Raw genomic sequence first — 19,695 nt, forward strand, 5'->3', positions numbered from 1 at the left:
CTTGGGGCAAGAAGTAGGGTTAGGCAGTGCCAGGGTCGGGAGCGATCCTGGCCATGCAAATGAGCAGCCTAACCCAGCCTGCTCGTGTGAAGAGCCTTATTCCCTCTTGCTCCTGAGGGCAGGTCTAGAGCAAATGAGCTGAAATTACAAAGATAAAGATTCAGGCTAGACCCGAGGAAAGCATGCACTCCCATGCTCTCCCAGGGAGTAAAGGTCAGGCTGAGTGAAAGTGGGAGTGGAGAAATCTTGAACTGTGCCGGGGTTAGAGAGGGTTGAGGTTTATAGTATGGTCTTCACAGACTGGCAGCGGCTTCTCCAAGCTTGCAGGCAGGAGTCGCTCTCAGCCCTCTCTTGGAGATGCCACCAAGGAGGAAACTTGGAACCTTCTGATGCTCTTCTCAGAGCGGCTCCATCCCCTAAGGGGAATATCTTGCAGTGTTCACACAACCAGGCAGACCCTGCTTAGCTAAGGGGACAAGTCATGCTTGCTACCACAAGACCAGATCTCCTCTTAAAATGGCCCCTGACCCCATAAGCCAGAGTCAGAATGAGGTACATATTCAACTTTGCTTTAAGTTATTATTGAGAGAGTCTAGTGCAGTTGTGTCCATTAAGACACATTAACACAACTTCCTACTTTGCATGCATACTATTAACATGGCTTGCATACTTGGCAAGCGGTGTGTAAATAGTGGTGGTAGTAGAAGTAGTAAACCCATGATGCTGTATAGGCAGCACATTCACACCATCTTTATTGAGAGAAATCCTCGTGCCTGAGGAAGAAGCTGAAGACTGATGACCTCTGCCTTGAGGTTGGGAGAATGAGATCCCCAATGACAGACAACAGATTCTCCAGTTTGTTACATTTATAGTTAGGGACCTCTTGGTTCCCAGTGGGGAGCAGAGATAGGATGACCTTGTATGTCCTCCTTGAATAGCTGCTGTCTTCAGAGATGTGGAAGCCCAGCATGGTATTGGGTAGGTGCATGGATCCCTGTTGAACTCACGGATGGAGAAAACCATTGCTGCGATGCACTGGTAATTCTTGGGCATTGGACTGTGGTGAGTTACACTGAGGAGAGATCCCAACAGAATTTCAATCACACATAGTAATGAAGCCTGACTAGATCAAGTCCCTTTATGCAAAGACAGAAACTTTGAGCCTTACATCCTTTAACTGGTGAATCACTAAAATTTTACAATAGTTTTATAGACAGAGAACTATATCCTACTACCTGCAGGGGAAGAAATCCTAAGATCTGGAACTTTGTAGTTATTTCCAGATTATGCTAAATATAAGGCAGCTATCACTTTAAAAAGTGCCTCTTTGCCCAGTTAGCAGGAACTATTGTCTCCCTCTCCCTCTCCCTCCCCCTCCCCCTCCCCCTCCCCCTCCCCCCCCCCTTTCTCTCTGCTCAGTGCTCCAAAGTCCTAGACTCACTTATTCTTTTTCCTTATGAGATTATCTCTGCTATTGAGCTTAGGTCTCAGAACAATAATGTGGCATTTGGGGAGAAAGATGCAGCCCAAAAGACCAGCACCAGAGGCCAAGATGGAGAAGATCTCTACAGCCACCATGGACTTCCCCTTGGTACTCAGGTAGGTGGGCACAAAGGAGACCCAAACGCTGCAGAACACCAGCATGCTGAAGGTGATAAACTTGGCTTCGTTAAAGCTGTTGGGTAATTTCCTAGCTATGAAAGCCACCATGAAGCTGATGAGGGCCAACAATCCCATGTAACCCAGCACAGTGTAAAACATGGCAACCGAGCCTTCATTGCATTCCACTATTATTTCTTGGGCTAATGAACTGAAATCCAAATTTGGAAATGGGGGAGAGGTTGCTAGCCAGATGGCACAGATAACAGCTTGCATGAAAGGACAGACTAGGACAAAAGAGTTTGCTGGTTGTCTCTTCAGTAATTTTCTTGCCATGTGTCCTGGCTTTGTGGCCATGAAGGCCAGAACCACAGTGACCGTTTTTGCTAGTATGGAAGAAAGAGCAACAGAAAAAATGATGCCAAAAGTAGTTTGCTGGAGAAGACAGGTGAGCTCCCTTGGTTGACCAATGAACATGAAGGAGCAGAGGAAGCAGAGTTGGAGGGAGATGAGGAGGACGTAGGTGAGGCCTCGATTGTTGGCTTTGACTATTGGTGTGTCCCGATATTTAATGAAGATCACCAGCACCAGAGATGTGATCAGTGAGAGGAAAAGAGCAAGAGAAGCTAAAACTGAACCCAACATATCTTGATAGGAAAGGAAGTTGATATTCTTGGAGATACACTGATCTTGGTTCTCATTTGGATATTGATCTTCTGGACATAGATCACAGCGAACTGCATCTGGAAGAAGGGACCAATCCTTAAGTATCTCAGACATTTATATAAATGTTATTGTTTTATGCAGTTCAGCCAAAAATGATCCCTTCTCCACTCTATTGTTCCATCCTATTGTAACAGAGGGGTACTGATGAACTTCAATTGCTCTTTTTCAGCTTCTGCAAGCCACCCAATAACTGCAAAGGCTGAAAAGCTTTAAACACTATTTTAAAAGTTGTCTATTTACAAGACTGAGGGCCTTCAAAACTGAGCCAGGATGGGTGAGCTGGAGTGCTTGGTTGCTAATGAAAACATAGGTATTGTGGGCATAGCAGAAACCTGGTGGAATGGTGAGAACCAGTGGGATACTGTTATTCCTGGATACAAACTCTACAGAAAGGGCATGGAGGGGCAGAATGGGGTGGAACAGCACTGTATATTAAAGAAGGGATAGAATCCAACAAGTTAGAAAACCTTCACAGAATCATTATGAGTGACAATACGAGGACTGAAGGGAAATATGTTACTAGGGACATGCTATCGCCCTTCAGATCAAAATGGTGAGAATGACCATAGAAACAAATAAGAGAGGCATCAAAGAGAGAGAAGGCTGTAATAATTCAATCACCTTCGCATAGACTGGGCAAATTCACATGTGATTATTGACAGAAAGGCCAGATTTCTAGATATGCTAAATGACTGCCTTAGAACAGCTGTTTGTGGAATCAACCAGAGAGAAGGCCACCTTGGATTTAATCCTGAGTGGTGCCCAGTACCTCTTGCAAGATGTCAGAGTTGTAGAACCATTGGGGAACAGTGACCATAGTGTGATCCAATTCAGCTTATATGTGAGTGGAGCATTGCCAAGGAAGTCCAATACAGATGTGTTGGATTTCAGAAGAGGAAACTTCTAAAAAATGAGGGTAAAATGGAAGCTGAAAGGGAAAGTCAGGGTGAAATCACTGGGGTGGGTAGGAATGAACTTATTTAAAACAACAATAATAGAAGCTCAGTTGGAACATATACAGTACCAAGAAGGAGGAAAGGTACCACCAAATGCAGGAGGACACCAGCATGTCTAACAAGTAGAGTCAGGGAAGCTATACAAGTGAAGAAGACTTCCTTCAGAAAATGAAAATCCTGCCCAAATGAAGAGAACAGAAAAGAACATAAACTCTGGCAAAAGAAATGCAAGGATACAATGAAGGATGCAAAAAGAGAGTTTGAGGAGCACAGAGCTAGAAGTGTCAAGAGGAATAACAAAAACTTCTTTAAATATATCAGAAGCAGAAAACCTGCCAGGGAGGCAGTTGGACGCTTCGATGATGAGGGTGTGAAAGGGATTTTTAAGGAAGGTAAGAAGATTGCAGAGAAGCTGAATGGGTTGTTATGCATCTGTCTTCATGGCAGAAGACACTGACCATATACCCATCCTGGAATGGAGCTTCTCAGGCTTGGAGGCTGAAGAACTGGGCCAATTCGAGGTGACAAGAGAGAATGTTCTAAACTATCTTGAAAAACTAAAAATAATAAAATTGCCAGCACCAGATGGCATCCACCGTAGAGTTCTGAAGGAACTCAAATGTGAAATTGCTGATCTCCTAGAAAAATATGTAACTTGTCCCAACAATCAGTCTCTGTACCAGATGACTAGAAAGTAGCTAATGTAACTCCAATTTTCAAAAAAGGATCCAGGGGGGTATTTGGGAAACTACAGGCCGGTTAGCTTAACTTTGGTACCAGATAAATTGGTGGAAAGCATACTTAAGGACAAAAATATATAGAAGAACAGGCCCTGCTGAAAGAGAACCAGCACGTTTTTTTGCACGGGCAAGTCAAAAGGCAGGTGGATCAAGGTGATCCAGTTGACATAGTATACTTGGACTTCAAAAAGCTTTTGACAAAGTTCCCAATCAAAAGCTGTTGAATAAACTTAGTAGTCATGGGATAAGGGGACAAGGTGAATTTACCACTCCTCACAACCCTTCTTGTGTATGTGAGTGTAAATTTGTGGATCAGTAACAGGTTTAAGGACAGGAAACAAAGGGTAGGAATAACTGGACAGTTTTCACAATGGAGGGCATTAAGAAGTGGGATCCTACAGGGATCTCTACTCAGACAGGTGCTCTTTAACTTGTTCATAAATGATCTAGAAGTTGGGGTAAGCAATGAAGCAGCCATATTTGCAGATGATACTAAAAGTATTTAGGGTAAGATTTTTAATGAAAAACCATGAATCCACTCTCACATGCTACCAGAGAATCTACACTCAGGACACCTCTAGAACAACAGAACCCTGTACTTCATGGGTTAGCAACCCATGTGGGTGGTTGGCACCCTATGCGCACTATACAGCCACTTGCTCTGGGCCACCCCAGTGCCCCCCAAGTGGAGTTACGGGACCGCTGAAACCTCCATTATACCCTATAAGGAAAATCTGAAAGACACACAAGTTCATTAATTCTTTAAAAATCAGCCCTTTGCCAAATTCCTCTGAAAAAATGGTGGTAGCTTCCTTGAACCAACTGGGCACTACCACCAACCACACTCCACTATGGGCCACCCCCACTCCCGCGTGAAGCCATACCTTTCCTGAAACCTCCATTATACCCTATGAGGGAACCAGCCGTTTGCCAAATTCCTTTGAAATTTTTGTGGTAGCTTCCACTCATTGGGCACTACAACCCCCACCCACTCTTTTGGCCATGTGACCCATTTTTTAATCCGAATTAATTCGGATTCAGATTCGGATTAATTCGGATACAAAACAAAACTGGGGTGATTCAGAAGGCTTAATTTCGGACAAAATACAAAATGGGGTTGATTCAGATTTGGTACAAATTGAAACAGAAAAAATACAAAATGCACAACCCTACTCCTTTTGCCCTTCACCTGCTGCTTGTTATTGGCTCTGGATTCAGAGCTGGATTGCCTTTACGGTTGCTTCCTGGAGCATTCCCAGATGGCAATTTACTTTGGAAAGGCAGGTGTGCATTCACATATCATCCAGATTGAAATCAAAGTCCCTACAAGCTATCGGGGAGCACTCCATACATAATTTTTGATCTAGAAGCAGGGGTAAGCAGTGATGTAGCCAGATTTGCAGATGATACCAAACTCTTCCGGGTAGTGAAATCCAAAACGGATTGTGAGCAGCTCCAAAAGGATCTCTCCAAACTGGGGGAGTGGGCGACAAAATGGCAAATGAGGTTCAATGTTAGCAAGTGTAAAGTGATGCACATTGGGACGAAAAATTCCAGCCAAGTATATGCTGATGGGATCCGAGCTGTCAGTGACAGACCAGGAGAGGGATCTTGGGGTCGTGGTGGACAGCTCGTTGAAAGTGTCAACTCCGTGCATGGCAGCTGTGAAGAAGGCCAATTCCATGCTAGGGATCATTAGGAAGGGGATTGAAAATAAAACGGCTAACATTATAATGCCCTTATACAAAACTATGGTGCGACCACACTTGGAGTACTGCATACAGTTCTGGTCACCACATCTTAAAAAGGACATTGTTGAACTGGAGAAAGTGCAGAAGATGGCAACCAAGATGATCAGGGGCCTAAAGCACCTTTCTTATGAGGCAAGACTACAACACCTGGGGCTTTTTAGTTTAGAAAAAATTACGACTGCGGGGTGACATGATAGAGGTCTATAAAATCATGCATGGCGTGGAGAAAGTGGAGAGAGAGAAATTCTTTTCCCTCTCACACAACACTAGAACCAGGGGTCACTCCATGAAATTGATTGCCAGAAGGTCTAGGACCAACAAACGGAAGTACTTTTTCACACAACGCGTGATCCATTTGTGGAACTCTCTGCCACAGGATGTGGTGACAGCCAACAACCTGGATGGCTTTAAGAGGGGTTTGGATGACTTCATGGAGGAGAGGTCTATCAATGGCTACTAGTCGGAGGGCTGTGGGCCACCTCCAGCCTCAAAGGCAGGATGCCGCTGAGTACCAGTTGCAGGGGAGTAATGGCAGGAGAGAGGGCACGCCCTTAATTCCTGTCTGTGGCTTACAGCGGCATCTGGTGGGCCACTATGCGAAACAGGATGCTGGACTAGATGGGCCTTGGGCCTGATCCAGCAGGGCTGTTCTTATGTTCTTAATTTGGGTTTCTCATTACGCATTGGCTTTTGGACTGATTTGTATCTAGGCTAAGAAAATCTACTTTTTACAATGGTTGGGGGGGGGGGACTTGAACTTGCAGTAAACCCACAGTAAAGTCTGCTGTCTGGGAAAGCTCCTGGCTTCTCATCTCTTGACAGACTGTTTTCTAACACACCAGCCCTGCACAGACACCACAAGGACAAAATCTGTTCAGATGACTGCAGAAAAGTTAGAACTACTTTGCAGAAGCTGCTCTGATCCTGCAAGGAGTCTTTTCAGAAGATGAAATCATGCTAATACAAAAAGATCTTACCACACTGATCTTAACTGATTATAGACTCAAATTCTTCCATAACCCCTAGAAAAATCAATTTGTTCCCACCTGGGAAGGCCATACAATCACATCCGCATTAACAGTGACATCTGGACTTTTAGGAGCCCTTGGATCCATTCTTCCAACTTTTACAACACTGGAAGACTTATTTGGGAAGTAGACCCAATTCAAGATATCATACCCAATGAATCGCTTGCCATTTCCACTTAAGGACACTTCATACCCAGCATTGTTGTTAAACTGAGTGTTTCTCAAAGAGGCAAGAATCTGAAATGAAAGAGACTCTTAAATCATTAACTGATTTCTTGTGAGGATGTGTCAGTCCATCCCTTGTAACATCCAATAATGGCTCGGCGGGGGCGGGGATGGATGGATGGATGGATGGATGGATGGATGGATGGATGGATGGATGGATGACTACCACAGGCAGTTGCTTAGGACCAGTGGAAGAAGTAAAGTCTGAGTATATGTAGATGGCTGGCAAGGATCAGCTGGTGAGGAGAGGCTGCATGATTTTCCTTGGCAGCAAAAACCATTGCTGCTTTAATGACGAACACTAGAGCCATACACACAATTAAAATCAAGGTAGGTGAAGCCTCCTACCCTAATTTGGGAGCTGAGCATGCTCCCATTTGCAGATCACCTGCAATCTAAACCTGAGGTTGGGAGGAGAGGAAATGATCATGTGGGAAGCAGCACCTGGATCAGAGAGGTTTGGGTCCTGCTGGGTACAGCTGCTGGATAGGATGAACTTACCCAGTTGCACTACCACTCTGCAGTCTTGATGATTGCAGAGAAGAGGGGAAACTGGCTGTGCAGGCTTCCTTCTTTCATGAAGAACAGCCTGCACAGCCAATAGGAGCCCAAGCAAGAGAGGAGTTTCCTCCCTCAAATTCAGTGTCAGTGGGGTGAAACTGTGGTGCTAGCATTCGGATGTAACGCTGGCACTGCGTAATCGCAGCTGGAGGCAGCGAAACCTTGTGCAAACTGAAGGTACACATTACAGTTCAGGGACAAAAACCATGGGTCCATTTTTTGTCGAAACTGTGCTTCCCTGCATTCGGATATACAGCTAGAGATATGCGAATTGGCTCAACCTCAAGCCAGTTCAATATCGAACTGGTCCAGCTTAAGGTCAGGCCAACTCCCCGGGCTGGCTCAGGGCTGGTTTTGGGGTTCTACAGTTTTAAAAAAAATTAACCTTACCTTCAGATTTAGCAGCCTCAGATATAAAAATGTAGATAGATAGATAGATAGACAGATAGACAGATAGACAGATAATTCTTTATTTGGCCATTCACCAGAAAAGGGGAGGGGGGGAATACATCAAAAAATCAAGAAAAACATCAGAACAGAACAACAGTATCCGACAGCTATAATACAGAGAAGTTAAAGGGCTGTAGAAGATATAATAACTTGTCTGATCCTGTTAACAATCAGAAGAGATATGGCCACATGTTATGTAACCTCAGTGTCGTGATCCAAAAGAAAATAGCTAATACAAGATTGATCTGAATGGCCATAACAATTCCTTAGATATGGATCAATAAGAGTAACCCAAAAGGCATTATAAAATGTACAATATAATAAAATATGAGTAATTGACTTAACTGCTTTCTCACCACACAAATAGAGACACGCTGAATATGGGACTGTTTTCTACCTGCCCTCTAATTCCGCAGATGGAAATGCATTGAAGTGAGCTAAAGAGAATATTATCCTATATTTGGGAACCATGAGTAAATTTAAATAGCTGGCAGGTGAAACCTCAAATAAGTGCAGACCGTAAACAGATCTATCAGACAAGTAAATGTGTTCTTAGGAACATAGGAAGCTGCCATATACTGAGTCAGACCATTGGTCTATCTAGCTCAGTATTGTCTTCACAGACTGGCAGTGGCTTCTCCAAGGCTGCAGGCAGGAATCTCTCTCAATCTTCTCTTGGAGAAGCCAGAAAGGGAACTTGAAACTTTCTGTTCTTCTCAGAGCAGCTCCATCCCCTGAGGGGAATATCTTACAGTACTCAAACTTCTAGTCTCCCATACATATGCAACCAGGGCAGACCCTGCTTAGCTAAGGGGACAAGTCATGCTTGCTACCACTAGACCAGCTCTCCTCTTCTTGTCAAGCCCCATCCAGTATCCTCTGCTTGAGAACAAGCTTAGTTTGCTCATAGCCCCAATACAATAATAGGGCAAGAGAGAAGCCAAAACGATGTCATTTGGCCTCAGTAGAGGATCTCCAACTGAAATGAAGACTATCTGATAATAACAGGGGGATTCGACCTTTGGAAAAGAAGATTATTAATTAAATTAAATAAGAGAGGTTCATACTTGCCATGGCTGGACATCCAGAAGCCTCTTGCCATCCCTTCGCATTGCTCTTTTGGATCCTGATGAGTACACGGCCTGCAATGTGTGTGCCACGGAATGAGCTTCTTCAGCTTCTCCTCCCTGTGCAGTTTTTTGAGTCCGTGGAAGATACCACTCCTGGTTTCAGGTAATCACAATTAAAGGGAAGTGGCACTGAAATAAATAAATGCTGAGAGAAATAAAACTCATAAGCAAGTGCAAACAGACACATTTTAGAACCCGCCCTCACTCCCATGAAAGTGACACTTTGGAAGAAACCCCACCTTCTGCCTGAACTTTCCCACTCAGAGGCCAGGTCTGTGAGATCCAACAGACCTGAATTGGGCTTGAAGCAGGGAAGGGAAAGGATTGCAAGAGTGAATTTAGATTGCTCTTGGAATTTTTCTGAGATGGGGAAATAGGACATTTTTCTGGGAAGAAGATACAGGGAGTGGGAAAAGCCATGAATGTTGGTTCAATAAAACTGCTGCTGTTCACTTCAGGGGCATTACCATATTGAATTGGGACCAATTCAGGGCCAATTAGAACCTATCATATATTTTTTTGCAGAGGAGAGGGGGAATCCTTAATTCTTAGTTTTGCAAAATCTGTACCCCTTTGGAGAAAGGGAGAAGGATTTGTGTTGAGCTCTTATATACACCAAACAAAATAAAATAGCCACTAATTCTTAGGTGGAGGCACTTTGTATCAGGAAGTGTCTCCTCTGTAAAGGTGTAAATAGACTTTACCAAATGGATAATTCCATGTCCTGTCCCACATAAATGCAAGCACATACTACAGCTGCAATGTGAAACACAGTTACTAGAGAGTAAGTGCCACTGAAGTCCTAGTGATTCCTTGTGAGTAAACACGCTGAGAACTGTGCTGTAATTCTTGGGGCATGTGCCCTTTGTTAAGTGAAGCAAAAAGTGGCGGGGGGTGGGGGGGAGTGCAGTACAGAGCCTGTAAAACAAAGACTTCAGCATTTCCCATTTTCACAACCATAAAGAAAGAGATCTTTTGATTGCTATGAGATAAGAGCTTTTCAGTTTGTTTCATTTTTAAAAGCATCTCAGTTCACCCATCAAAGAACAAGGTGGTGGTGCTGAATTCTTTCTCCATTAAACTTTACGTTATACTGACTTAAATGTACTTTTAATACAAAATAGGAAATACAGTTGTAGGGACCCTTGGATTATTGGTACACAAGTAAATTTTAGCCGGTTGAATAACGGGCGCTAGGAAGGGAAGGGGCCCAAATTCGCCCTCCCAGCTGCCCGACTCCCCTTCCCCGCACCCCCCCCAAAGGAATAAGGGCCTCCGCCGCCGCCGCCGCCACAGCCGAAAACCACCCTCCCGCCCTCCCAGCTGCCTGAGCCCTCCTCACCCGAGTCAGCCCGCAACAGCCAGGAGAAGTGCAAGCATGTTTTTCAAAGGTAAAGAGAGGAGCTCGCGAACAGAGCTCCTCTCTGTGCGAAGCCTCTTCTCGAACTGGTGCTTGGGCGGCGTGAGGCGGGCTCGGGCAGCTGGGAGGGCGGAAGGGTGGTTAGTGGCTTTGGCGGCGGCCGTGGAGGCCCTTAATCCTTGGGGGGGTGCGGGGAAGGGGAAGTCGGGCAGCTGGGAATTTTTTTTTGAAGAAGATACTTCCCACTGACCTGCATATACCATATTTTGTATCAGAAATCCTGGCATTTAAATTATCTGAATGCACTTTTTTTTTTTTAAACACCAGAACATGCTCAGGGAAAGTGGGAAACTTTTGTTGTTGTTTTTAAGAACACCATGACTTTACTGAATGTACGCTCAAGACTGAATGTACTCTCCTCACAAGTGCTGTACAGAAGTTATGTTGGGGATCCCCTATTTTTGAGGGCTTGTCCTTGTAATGTTCAGGAAGTGTAATCTACAGAATGTTCTTTGATTTGCAATTTTTATACTGGGGCTTGACAGCAACTGATTACTCCCATACCGATTGTACTGTATGTAAAAGTGGTATGTCAGGCCTTTAGGTGAAGAGGCTGAACTAGCGGTGGGGGGTATCTCCAAAGGCCTTTAGGTGGCGTGGGAGTGGGGCTCCAGCACGGGATAGGGCTCCAAAGGCCTTTAGGTCCAGGCTCCAAAATTACCTAGGTGCACCACTGGATGAGATGCAAAAGACTGATGGTCAATGTCTTTTCTAATGTAAAAAGTCTGCTTTAACTGAAAAGCAGTCCTGGACAGAAATCAGTTTGGTTCAGGATGAATATATTCTTTATGAATTGTGAGAACTTGTGGGGAGACACACACACACACACACACACACACACACCACCACAGACTGAAATCAATCATTACAATCTGATCAGCTGTTTTGTGAGCCAAGAAACTCCAGTTTTTAGTGCCATCAGAACTGCAGATCCCTGGAACTAGGACTGTGCACAAAAAGCCAGCGCACCCCACAATCTACACCAGAACTCTCCTGTGAACATTTACCTGTCGTACCAGTAAGACCATTTAAGAGGAGAGTGATGAAAATCTATCATGTGGAGGTCAGATTTGAAGAGAGGTAAATTTCCCCCAATGACGAAGTCCCCTGCTCTGTAGTAATGTTTTGGGTCGTGAAAAGGCTTGGTCAAGAGGCACCTATTCCTCAGTAACAGGTAGGCAGTGACTTGGTGCAGGAACCAAAGCAGGAGAAAGCAAATCATGAGCATCACAGAAAGGTCGTTGAGTTAAATACTGTACAGACTCTAAAGTGCAGTTTCATTCCAGGTGGGGGTTGAGGGAGGAAAGACACACAAGCAGCAGACTACAAGGTTCTTGATCCTCATCTCAGCCCCAACTGGAAAAGCCGAGGGTGTATTTATGACAAGAATATTTTATCCTGAACATCTTTGTTATTTAGTTTGTTATGGTTTTAATACTTTTAATGTTGGTTTTTAACTGATTTTAATGTTTAAATAATTGTAATTGTTTAATTGATTTTAATGTTTAAATGCTTTTAATTGCAAACCGCCCAGAGACGCAAGTTTTGGGCGGTATGGAAATATGTTAAATAAATAAATATTGTACTTGGTGGGTGAAAATCCCCAGGGACTCAGCAAGAATTAATGTTATTCAGATAATTCCAGGGGAGAGAAACGGTTCTCTCCCATTGCACCAGGCTCTCTTCAGAGCTCAATGGGAGAAACACATGCTTGTGTCTTTCTCTGCTTGTCTCTGAGACAGACTGGCCCAGCAATTCCGCCTTCCTTCTCAGGTTTTGGCTTCTGGCCTGCATGAAACTGAGCACCTAAATCCAAGGTGGAGCTCAGACTTGTGTGAACATTAGCCCATATCAATGAATGACGATGGCTGTCCATGTGGATCCCGGTACTCCTGCCCAGTCTAACCCTGCTCCCAAGCCCAGCTCTTAGCCAAGGTTAAGGGAACAAACACTCCCTTAACCTGGCTGCTGGGCTCATGTGCCTCCTCGGCTCCACAGAGCTGAGGAGACACAGAGATGGGTGCCCAGAGCACCCATCTGAAGGGGAAATCCCCCAAGGCACCACGCTGATTGCACTGTGCCTTATGGGATATGTGGAGGCTAGGAAAACAAGTCCCAGCCTCTGTTGCTCCGCATTGCTCCCGGCACACAGGTCATGTGAGTGCATGGCTTGCGTGCCAAAATAATCAAGAGTAGTCATCGGAGGGAAGGTAGACTGAACACTGCCTTTCCCCCCGTCCACCCACGCTACCGCCTAGGGATGTGCGATTTGATTTGGATACAAATCAATTTGTACCCGAATCTAGCTGATTCAGGTGATTTGGAGACAAGATGAATCACCCCTGTGGTCCATTGGCTAGATTTGCGTACAAATTGAATTGCTGTTGATTCGAATCGATTTGGGTTTCGGATCTGTCCTATTAATTCCCCCAGATTCCCAGCTTTCATTTTTTAAAAAAACCTAAGCTCTAGCCCTTATAGAATTGGAGTTATGGAACAAATGTGTGGTCACTATTTTTCAAGTGTTCAGATTCTTTGGTGTATAATAACTTTCACTCAATGAATCCTTATGAGGATTCATTACACACCTTCCTTTCTTCTATTCATTTTGACTGTCTTTTTGACAGTGCCAGCTGTTAACTGCCATGTGCCAACTACACCCCACTCCCACACGCAAGGCAATGGGGTACTACTCAGTTTAAGTTAAGTGCCTAATGGGTAGAGGCTACCACCCAAATTGCAGAGTAATTGGGCAAAGGGCTGATTTTTTGGTGAATTGTTGAAGGTTTAGTGTCTTTGGGGCAGATTTGGGGCATAAAGTGGGATCTGGGGTGGAAGAGTGGGCTGGGGTGGTAGTGCCTAATGGGTGGAGGCTACCACCAAAATTGCAGAGAGATTGGGCAAAGGGCTGGTTTTTGGTGAATTGTTGAAATTTACACATCTTTAAGGTTTTTCCCCATAAGGTATAATGGAGGTGTATTGCTTCATGTCGGGGGGGAAGGTGTGGCTTAGAGTGGTGTGGGGTTGGTGGTAGTGCCCAAGGGGGGCAAGGAAGCTACCAGAATTTTTTCAAAGGATTTGGGCAGAGGGCTGATTTTTGGTGATTTGTTGAAATTTATGCATCTTTAAGGTTTTTCTCCATAGGGAATCATGTAGGTTTCAGCAGCCCCATAATTGCACTTGGGGGGCACTGGGGAGGCCCAGAGTTAGTGGTGGTGTAGTGAACAGAGGGTGCCAGCCACCCTCATGGGTTTCTAACCCATGGGGTTCAGGATTCTGTTGTTTCTGAGGTGTTGTGAGTGTAGAGTCTCTGGTAGCAAATGAGATTTTCAATACAAACCATGAATCCACTCTCATTTGCTACCATAGAATCTACACTCAGACCACCTCAGAAACAACAGAACCCTGTACCCCATGGGTTAGCAACCCATGAGAGTGGCTGGCACCCTATGTGAACTACATCACCACTCGCTCTGGGCCACCCCAGCACCCCACAATTGCATTATGGGGCTGCTGAAACTTCCATTATACCTTATGGGGGAAAACCTTAAAGATGCGTAAACTTCAACAATTCACCAAAAAACAGCCCTTTGTCCAATTCCTCTGCAATTTGGGTGGTAGCCTCTACCCATTAGGCACTTAACTTAAACTGAGTAGTACCCCACTGCCTTTCATGTGGGAGTGGGGTGTAGTTGGCACATGGCAGTTGACAGTTGGTGCTGTCGAAAATACAGTCAAAATGAATAGATGAAATGAAGGTGTGTAATGAATCCTCATAAGGATTCACTGAGTGAAAGTTATTATACACCAAAGAATCCGAACACTTGAAAAATAGTGACCACACATTTGTTCCATAACTCCACTTCCATAAGGGCTAGAGCTTAGCTTTTCTTTTCTTTTTAATGAAAGCTGGGAATCTGGGGAGAGAGCCAGCATGGTGTAGTGGTTAGAGTGCTGGACTAGGACCAGGGAGACCCGAGTTCAAATCCCCATTCAGCCATGATACTAGCTGGGTGACTGGGCCGGTCACTTCTCTCTCAGCCTAACCTACTTCACAGGGTTGTTGTGAGGAGAAACTCAAGTATGTAGTACACTGCTCTGGGCTCCTTGGAGGAAGAGCGGGATATAAATGTAAATAATAATAATAATAATAATAATAATAATACCCGCAGTGAGGCACTACCTTGGCGTGGCTGTGGGGCTTGCGTGCTCTGAGGAAGGTGAGAGCTATGCCAGAGGTCCAACCATACTGGACAGGTCTCACCAGAGGAGCCAGACAAAGAGTGCCTCTCCCACCAACAATATGGTAAGACGTAACTTTCACAGATCTATACCAGATCAGTCGTTGCCCGGGTCAACAAGGACCGCGCCACGTGCTGGAGTCCCTGGACATCTGGTGACAAGTGGGCAACAGGACTCAGGATCTTCAGTTGAGCAACCAGGGCTGGAGACTGCAATGCTACTGGAAGAAACGTCGCTTAACCGAAAAAAAATATGAAAAATGCCAAGAAGGAAATAATGATCTGCTATTTCAAGTCTAGTCCAACTAGAAGAGGTTATTCAAAAAGAATGTACCAAATTTGGAAAGAGAAGCATCCAGATACAGAAATAACAGGACAAAGGCTAGCAGACCAGAGAAGATTAATTATAAGAAATAAAGTATTCACAGGAGTTGAGCTGGAAGAACTGCAAAAAGCAACACAAGCTCAAGATATGGAAGAAGAATTACCACCAACTGAAGCAGTTGCTCAGGCGCAGGTGGAGGAGGTGTTGGAAATAGAGGATACCACTGTTGCTGAACTGTTTCAAAATCAAAACCAGGCAACCTCCCCTTTGCCTTCACCTCAAAAACCCAAATGCCGTTTAACAGAAAAGCAACAAGAACTAAAGCAAAAAATAACGGAGCACATGAACCAAACAACCACCAAGGTTCGACTTCCAGCTCTAAAAACAGTTGCCAAAAAACAGCTTGCTCAGGCATTAAAAGATGTCAATGCTGCACTTGCAGAAATAACCAATAATTTGCAAGAAACAAACCAACTAATGTTTAGTGCAGCAAGAATAACAACACAAGAGCTCAGATATAAGATCAGTGGACCTGTAAAAAAAGAAAGTAGTACATCACCTAAATGGAAGATTAGATTAGAAAATAAAATCTCCAGGCTCATATCAGATGCGAGTAAATTGAAAGAGATGAAAGACAAGAAGCTGAAGAATGAAAACACCAAACAGTATTTGATCCAAAAATACCACCTAAATTCAAGGAAAATTAGAGACGTCCTGGAAATAATAAAGCAGCAAATAACAGCAGTGTCAAAGAAGATTAGCAGATACGAAGCCAGAATCACACAACACAGGCAGAATCTCCAATTCCAGTCGAATCAGAGACGTTTCTACCAAAGCATAGAAGGAGAAACTGCAAGAAACATAGAAACACCAAATAAAGAAGAAACAGTGCAATTCTGGGGGAAATTATGGGACAATCCAATAGATTATAATAAAAAAGCAGGCTGGATGAAAGAGGTCAAAAAATGTAACCAACAAATGCAAGATCTAATAATAACACCAGAATTAATAAGTGAAAGAGCAAAGAAAATTAAAAATTGAACTGCGCCAGGTGACGATGAACTGCATGGCTTTTGGCTTAAACACCTAACAAGCCTTCATAAACAACTGTCAAAACAGTTCAATCACATTTTGCAAGGAGGTGATATTGAACAATGGCTAACAACTGGGAAAACTCATCTGAAAGACCCAGCAAAAGGTGCAGTTCCAAGTAATTATAGACCAATAACCTGCTTGCCAACCATGTTCAAATTACTAACTGGAATAATAGCAGATGAAGTGATGCAACTCTTATTAACTAACAAACAGCTTCCAGTTGAACAGAAAGGAAATTGTCCAAACACCAGAGGCACAAAAGACCAGCTGCTGATTGACAAAATGATTTTAGAAAATTGCAAGAGAAGAAAAACCAATCTAAGTGTTGCATGGATTGACTAGCAATAGCAATAGCAATAGCACTTACATTTATATACCGCTTTATAGCCAGAGCTCTCTAAGCGGTTTACAATGATTTAGCATATTGCCCCCAAATTCTGGGTACTCATTTTACCGACCTCGGAAGGATGGAAGGCTGAGTCAACCTTGAGCCCCTGGTCAGGATCAAACTTGTAACCTTCTGGTTACAGGGCAGCAGTTTTTTTTACCACTGCGCCACCAGGGGCTCTTCCTTGAGAGCCAAGAAAGCCTTTGATTCATTGCCTCACACATGGATACTAAAATGTTTAGAAACAACTGGTGTCAGCAAAAACATTCAGATATTTATTTAAAAAGCAATGAGCATGTGGAGTACACAGTTAACAGTCAATGGTGAGACGCTTGGGCAGGTTAGCATTAGAAGAGGCATTTTCCAAGTGGACTCACTATCCCCTCTGTTGTTTGTAATTGCCATGACCCCACTTTCACAAATACTAAACAAAACAGGCCTCGAATACCAAACATCTAAAACATCAAGTCAAATCAACCATCTGCTGTACATGGACGATCTGAAGTTGTATGGAAAGTCCCAGTCAGAAATCGAATCACTGCTAAACACTGTCTGTATATTCAGTAGCGATATAGCAATGGAGTTTGGACTAGACAAGTGTGCTGCATTAATAATGAACAGAGGAAAAATAACAAAAACAGATGGAATAGAACTGCCCAATGGAAGCAACATCAAGAACCTGGAAGAGAAAGAACATTATAAATACGTGGGCATTCTCCAGGCTGATAACATCGCACACACTGAAGTTAAAAGAAAAATGGGAAGTGAATACATCAGGAGAGTTAGAAAAATCCTCAAGTCCAAACTCAATGGCGGGAACACCATACAAGCCATAAACACCTGCGCTATACCTGTTATCAGATACACTGCAGGAATAATAGACTGGACCCAGGCAGAGCAAGAGACGCCAGATCGTAAGACCAGGAAAATAATGACCATCAATCATGCTCTGCACCCCCGCAGTGATGTAGATAGGCTATACTTCCCTCGCAGCTCAGGTGGAAGAGGATGGAAGAGGAAGTGGAATGCTGTAAGTCCATCAAACAGCAGAAGAGGAGAAAAGAGGACTTGAAGAATATATCAAGGACAGTGAAGAAGATGCACTTCAAATGGTCAATAACGCGAAACTATTCAACACCAATGAAAAGAAAGAACAAGTCAAGAACCGAGCAGAAAAATGGAGCAATAAGCCCCTGCATGGTCAATATTTGCACAATATAAATGGAAAATCAGACATCACCAATACCTGGCAATGGCTTAAGAATGGCAACCTGAAGAAAGAAACAGAGGGTTTAATACTGGCTGCACAAGAACAGGCACTAAGAACAAATGCAATAAGAGCAAAAGTCAAAAAATCAACCACAAACTGCAAGTGCCGCCTTTGTAAAGAAGCAGATGAAACAGTGGACCACCCAATCAGCTGTTGTAAAAAGATCGCACAGACTGACTACAAACAAAGGCATGACAAGGCAGCAGGGATGATACACTGGAACATCTGCAAAAAATACAAGCTACCTGTAGCCAAAAATTGGTGGGACCATAAAATTGAAAAAGTGGTAGAAAATGAAGATGCAAAAATATTATGGGACTTCCAACTACAAACAGACAAACATGTGCCACACAATACAGAAAAAGACCAAAATAATCCCAGTGGTAATTGGCGCCCTGGGTGCAGTTCCAAAAGACCTTGAAGAGTACCTCAATACCATAGGAGCCACAGAAATCACCATCAGCCAATTACAAAAAGCAACTTTACTGGGAACAGCCTATATTCTGCGACGATATCTATAACAACAGCAACAACATTGACAATAAAATTCAGCCATCCCAAGTCCTTGGACTCGATGCCTGGATAAAACAAACCAGTCAATAACATCTGTCTGACTGTGTTAAATAATAATAATAATAATAATAAATTAATAGGACAGGTCCGAAACCCGAATCGATTCTAATCAAATCAGCCGCAATTCGGATCTGAATCGAATCTGGGGTGATTTCGATGGGTTAGATTTGGATCCAAATCGAATCGGGGCTGTTTTGATTCAGATACAAATCAAAACACAGAAAATCCGAATTGCACACCCCTACTACCACCTACCAATTGTGTGAATGGGCTCAGGGAAAGCAGAGAGTTGGACAACAGGAGCTAGGCTGGAACTAGGAACAAGGATAGTCCTCAGTGTGGGTTTCTACTATACTACCTCAGGTTTTGTGGGGGAGTGTTTCAAGAATCATGGGAAATGGGGAACTAGTTAGGAAGGGAAATTCATAAGCATATGTCTGTCCAGAAATGGATGGTGACATCTTCCCCAGTCTATGATGGCTTTATACTTAACACTTACGTTGAACTACATTTGTCATTTTGTTGCCCATTCACCCATTTTATTGCCCACCACCCTCTGTAGTTCAGGGTCAGCCATAAACATGGCCATCTTGCTTCTTACCCCCAACTCTGACTCATTAATCAACAAAGAAAAAGTACCAAATCCAATACAGACCCTTGGGGTCTGTAAATATTCTTATTTCCCTCCATTGTGAAATATTCTGGAGAGGCAAGTTCTGGTTGTCAGGAGAATATCTCCACATTTTCTGGAACCCAGAGGCTTCAAAATTGTGGGTTTAATCTAAACTAGCTGATCCGGCGCTGAGCAACTGTGCCCCTAGTTCTCCGTCTCTCCTCCCCATCTTCAATTCCCCCCTCCCTTCAGCCCCAGTCCCCATTCTGCTTTCCTTTCCCTCCGTTCAGCCGGCCTGGCGATGCTTTCCTTTCCCTCCCTGCCCGTCGGCAGGGGGGGCGGGCGGTTTTCCTCGCCAGGCTGGCCAGTGCTTTCTTTGCCCGCATGCTGGCTGTCTGCACCAGCTGCCTGCCGGTCTGGCGGCTGCCGCTTCTGCACCACAGCCAGCCAGCCTGGCGACAGCCACTTCCCCTCCTCAACCGGCTGCTGCTTCTCCTCCTCAGCCGCCTGCCAGCCTGGCAGCTACTGCTTCTACACCATGGCCACCTGCTGGCCTGGAGGCCACTGTTTCCACACCACAGCTGGTGGTAGCCACCTCTGTACT

At 44.2% G+C, this 19,695-nt stretch overlaps 1 long non-coding RNA gene across 1 annotated transcript; it reads right to left on the bottom strand.

Moving 5' to 3' along the window:
* Window positions 1–737: 737 nt before the first annotated feature.
* Window positions 738–10,613, bottom strand: LOC128347086 (uncharacterized). Its single transcript, XR_008317383.1, has 3 exons — window positions 10,509–10,613; window positions 9,104–9,311; window positions 738–1,072 (listed from the first exon to the last, which is right to left on the bottom strand). It is a non-coding gene; the product is annotated as an uncharacterized LOC128347086 (long non-coding RNA).
* Window positions 10,614–19,695: the final 9,082 nt, after the last annotated feature.

This window comes from Hemicordylus capensis, chromosome 2 (assembly GCF_027244095.1).
Source record: "Hemicordylus capensis ecotype Gifberg chromosome 2, rHemCap1.1.pri, whole genome shotgun sequence".
NCBI lineage: Eukaryota > Metazoa > Chordata > Lepidosauria > Squamata > Cordylidae > Hemicordylus > Hemicordylus capensis.